The sequence below is a fragment of the Lycium barbarum genome, chromosome 6 (genome assembly GCF_019175385.1).
Source record: "Lycium barbarum isolate Lr01 chromosome 6, ASM1917538v2, whole genome shotgun sequence".
NCBI lineage: Eukaryota > Viridiplantae > Streptophyta > Magnoliopsida > Solanales > Solanaceae > Lycium > Lycium barbarum.
Window position 1 is genome coordinate 2,940,361 of NC_083342.1, and position 6,000 is coordinate 2,946,360.

Genomic DNA, 6,000 nt, shown 5'->3' on the forward strand with positions numbered 1-6,000 from the left:
TTTTTTAATTTTCTATTTTAGGAGTTGTACTTAAAAGTTCATATAATTCCATACCCTGAGACAGTGCACATGAGAGGAAAGGGGCAGCTATAATAAATTAAATTGACTGGCAAATTTTATTCCTTTGCACTACTACTGTATCTAATTTTTAGTATTTGTTGTTGTCTTATAGGTTGTCCAAACATAGAAAAAAAAATTCCTTTAATTGTCTGCATGCTCTGTTACTTAGTTGGTTAAAAATCAAACTTCAATGATTTTCATAATTACAATAAAATTATACATAAATTAATATGCAAATATAATTGTTGTCTATTAGTTAAACTATGTGGTGTGTGGAAGAGCATTAAGTTTTGATGGACTAAATTCTGACACTTTGCTCCTTTGTTAAAGTAGTATATTCACTATTAAAAAAATTGGAATTTTCAATAAAGAGTCGGTTGAAAACGTTTTGGAAAACGAATTTTCGAGGAAAACTCGGTTGGAGTTTTATTATGTTTTAGTAGCAATTATTACTTTGATGCATGCATCAGACACTTATTGATAGAAAAATAATTTTCATAAGAAAGTTGTTCAATTATATTTGATAGGAAGAAAGTCATTTTTCATGACAAATATTCTTAATCAAAAGAGGAAAATGACTTTCTATTTATGAACATAAGTCATTTTCATTATACCTAGCTATCTTAACATTTAACTTCATGTTTTACTCGCTTCAATTAAAATTTATAATTTCTAGTATACTCAAAAGTTTCACAAGAGCACATTTTAATTTGCTGACATTATTATATCTTTTTCTAGAGTATATTTTCATTCACCAACTAAATACTAGAAATACACCCCAAGTGCTAGCAAGGGACTCATTTTTCATGCTTATCTCGAATGTGACAAGCCAAATTAGGACAGGCAAATGACACTTCATACATCGTATTAAACTTGTTGAGTCAACGAATTAAGGCCACTAATCCACGATACCATATACTGGTATTTCATTGATGATCTAAAAAAATATTAGAAAACTAAACAAACCATAATTGACTAACTCACACTAACATATTAACAGAATTATTATCACCCAATATTTAACAGATCGGCACCTGAAGTTGTTTTGCTTATAGTTTAGGCTAACAACATTCTAGAACACTTTTTGTACTCACATTTTACACTTCATAAATTAAAGATAGAAAGTTTGCGACCAAAAAGGAAAAAGTCCAACTTACTCCGTCTCACCAGAAAATTGAAAAATTAGGTTGAAAAAAAAAAAACAGAAAGTTCAAGCAATGGAGCTAACGTTCTTTTCTAAAGGAGAATAAAGAAAAAAAAAATCTACTAGTTAGACGGTTGGTTAGTAAATGATTTTTTATTTTATTTTCTTGCAATTTATGTATCTTTTAGATGGCGATCTAAATATCTCTTTTGAAAAAATTGAAAATCATATGAAAAAACATAAAATCGTGATAAAAAAATTTTTTGTTACTTATTACAAACATTAGACGATAATTTAATATTTTATTTGTAAGGCTGAAATATATAAACAAATATCAGCCTCAGTCTAACGTTGACTGACAAGGTGTTTTTTTAAGGATTATATTTGCACAATTTTTAAAAATATGAACCGAACGATTTGCATATATCGGCCGTGTTATAATTGTGAAACATTACATAATAATAACTCAGACTAGCCGTTTTTCTGTTATGTAATTAAAACTCATGACAATATTTTTTTTCTTCTTCTTAATCCAAGATAGTATTCACTTATAGAATTCAACCTCTAGGACAATGACTAATTTACAGGGATTAAAAAGTGGTTATTTTTTCCCGAAAATTACACCACCGGAAGCCCATAATATAAATTAAATAAGTCATTAGGAAAGATAAATATTCTTGTAAACTTTTGAGTGCCAATGAATTAACGACTTAGTGGTGATGCTAAAGAAAATATTCGTATCTTTTTTTCTTCTTTTTTTTTTCCTTTTACTCCCCTTTCTTTTTTGGCTTCCATTTTTCCTTTGCAGCATCAATTAATTCACACGTAACAACAACTTTCAGCAAATTAATTAAAAAGTTCAGCCTAATTAAAGTGTGAAAGTGTTAGTGGTGTCACGAATAATATAAGGACCTAAAGCCTTAAAAGCAGAACATTAAAGATGAAAAGCCACTTCATTATATAAGCAATTAAGCATCATTCAATCCAATTACTTTCGTGCTTAAAACATGAGAATTGGCAAACTTATCAGTAGCGTACTAATTCTTGGGTCGAACAAAAACTTTATACCTCGATAAAGAGAAACAATAATTATGCTTTAGAAATACTCCACTTTGAGTACTATTTATATTTTTTAAAAAGATTCTTTACCTTGAGAATTTTGAATTTGTAATTTTACATTTGTTCCTAGAATATGTAAATTTTGTTTTCTCAAGCTTCATATTAATACCATGTCAATATATCCCAAGGTGGATGCGGTGTTGCACGACTGGCTTTATCGAAATCCAAGCCTATTATAATATACAACTTATATTTATTACAATTGCAACAAATTATAGATCTTAATCCATAATTTTATAAATATATTGAGTTCAATATCGTGACTCTTCAAATTTCAAACTCATAAAACTTAATCCTTATTTTGCATCTGAATATGGCCCTGAGCTCATCTTTGCATCCATTTACACAAGAGTTCGGTCAGTAGTAGGAATGACTTTGTCTTCCTCGGAAATAAGAATAGACCCGATTTCTAGCCGATTGCTCCCGTTAGTTAGATAACTGAGAAGAAACTGTTAATGTTAGAGGTGAAAAAGAGAGATCAATGAGCAGTATGACGTGATTGATGAGATCCGTTTATTCTTAATCAAAACGTTTCAAACTTAAGCTGTGAAAATAGCAAAAAATCCTTATATGGGCCATTTTCTTCTTTATTAAATTTTATACATCGCAAATACAAATTGATCGTATTAATAAACTTCGAATAATAGTTGCATAATGCATAAATTGGGGATAGAGATGAAAACAAAGAGAAGTCTACCTGCTCCCATCTTATTCCAAATCTGACTGATTATAGTACAAAATATATTGATTAAATATTGGGAAAAGTCTGAATTATGTTATGGATATGCATTATCCTTTAAAACTAAATTACGTCTAATGCACTAAATCGAATGAACTGAAAGTAGACAACGTCATTGTCCCTTGTCTCCATATTATATATTAGATTATCATCAAGCCCAACTAATTATGGAGCCTTACAGATACAATAAACAACTCGAATAGGTAACTATAATTGATGCATTTATCTTATACGTAACGTAACTAAACACCAAATTAATAAACCACGTAGTAGTTATTCAGACTAGTATTATCAATAGCAATCTTAGTGGAAGTCTCTTTCAGGCATTCACTTAGAGATTAAGGAATTTTCTAAAGTAGATTTGGTCCACAACTTCTAGTATTTAATTAATTTAATGGGGTGATAGTAGTAGCCTAAATAAGTTACAATATGTTTAAGGATAAGTTACAATATGTTTAAGGATCAAAGCTAGTGTTAACAAATTTTAATAAAATCAGTCGTGAGTCATGTCCACTCCAAGTCATTCATGAATTACTTCGTGCATCGAGCTGCCTTATTAGTCATGAACACACTAATTGCTCAAGGAATGTTAATATCAATACAGGATGGTGTAGCAAATAGCAAATTAATAATACAAAAGCCTGATATATATATATATATATATATATATATATATATATATATATATATATATATATATATATATATATATATATATATATATATATTGTGTGTGTGTGTCTTTCCAGGTGAAAGTAAAGAAATCTATTCATTAATAAGTAAAAGAAGAAAAAAAAATGTGAACGCTGATTGAATTTCACTGGGTATGTTGTGCTGTTATTGTTGTTGCTGAATAGTGATTGAATTGATGATAAAAAAGAATCACAGGTCAACGAATAGTGATTCAATTAATGATCAAGAAATAAATCTATTTATTAGTTTTCCACCTTAGTGACAACAAATATAAATGATCAAATTCTATTGATTCTAATATAACTCGTAGTAATCATTTATCAGAAAATAAACATGTAAATAACGAAAATAGAAAGTTGAAATCCTACGTCTGAATTTTGCATAACTATTAGTTATAATTATCATTAGATTGCAACTCCGATCCCGTTATATTATTTGTTACTACATGTTTTTTGAAAATAATTGGAATAGGAATATAATTTTGTAGGAACAAGCTACATATCCTATAAAACAGGAAAGTAAGATGCTCATCATGTACGACTGAAAAAGTAGGATGCTCATCAATATAAGAGTGAAAGTTCACAAAACATTAGGTAGCTGTCAATTTAATAAATTCAATAGCATTGTAGGACGCAGTAAAGTTTATTAATAGCGTGTGGACAAGTCAATTTTCAACTTGTCCAACGTAAAGAGCTAATACAATCTCTTAAACTCTTTTTCAACTTGTGTCTTAAAATTGATCAACAAATGTGATATTTAACATAAACCATCCAAGGAGGCACTTGTTAACTAAAATTGATGTACACTATCAAATTATTTAATTTTGTTACACAAAATAATTTATTAAGAAAAAGTTCAAGATTAGTCTCTTTTTTTTTTTAAAGGTTAGTCTTTTAAATTTAACCTCCAAAATTATAAAACAATTGATTGGAAACACATTAATACAAATAAGTAGAGTGATCAATTTCTAAAGCCTTGTTGCAACCAGGGGTGAAGCTATATAGGGGCTACGTACAATGAGTTTATCTGACACCTCTTTGTTGAAAAATTACGTTGCATGTACAAGTAAATGTTGAATCTTTCTTACTTCTTTGTGCGTTTGCTGCTTTATATTTTAATTTTTTAATGAGAATTCTTGTTGTGCCATTAATTTTAGGCATTTGTCCACATTATATTCAAGGCTTTTCTTGGAAACTAAGAAAGTGAAGAGAAAAGACATAAATGATACAAGATATTTCCCTCCTTTTAAAGAATAAAAAAGATGAAATAAAGTTTATTTTCACCAATCTTTTCCTTCCTTCTTTTTCCATCACTTTTTTTTAGTGTCTAATCTAAAATAACTCTCTAATAATTTACCAAATCAATGAAGATGATGGACGAGGTTGCTTCTAAGCATAAAAAAGACTTAAAGAGAGGGTCCACATATATGTCAATTTAAACTATATACATATAATATACCAAAGTCCAAAACGTATACCCCACAAACACAATAACCTAAAAACATTGATGTGCCCTATTCATTTCAACTCACAACTTGCCCTTTTTCGGATTGTTGGACCATATTGTGTACACTTTTAAGTTCAAATCACAATCATGAATCCATCAAGGCCCCAGGTTATGTGGTACATAATTACTCTTATCATATTAGTAATCATATTACTTTGCTTATTGAGTATTAATCACCTTGTAGATTATTACTCATGGGAAAGAGCTTTGTAACACAATTGGTGGATTTAATGAGAGTACAATTTTATTGGTTTGGCTTATCAAGAAAGAAAGAAACATGAGAACCCCATAATTGTAATGGGACCTTTATGTACCCATAAACTCAAAAAAGTCATCATAAAGCCGGATAACAATTGACAGGTTTGTAGGTTCCCTTCCCTGCATGTTAAGTCACAGAGTATATCACCTCAGTCTATAATGAGATGGATCTGATTTCTCCGTTCATAACCAGATATCTCGGATTTGGATTTGAACTCTGGGAATTAAAAAATTATAATAGAGAGTATTTTTTCTTTCATGAATTTTTGCTCGGTACGAATCTAAATTAACCGGTGCTTCAAAACGAATAAGAGACGGTGAATCGGAAACCAAAAAATAATAATAGTACTAATCCTTTAGCATTGAGGCATATGATTGAGCAAATACCAATAGTAAAAGAGACCCTACTGAGACAATGAATTGGAAACCAAAAAATAATAATAATACTAATACTTTAGCTTTGAGGCATATGATTGAGCAA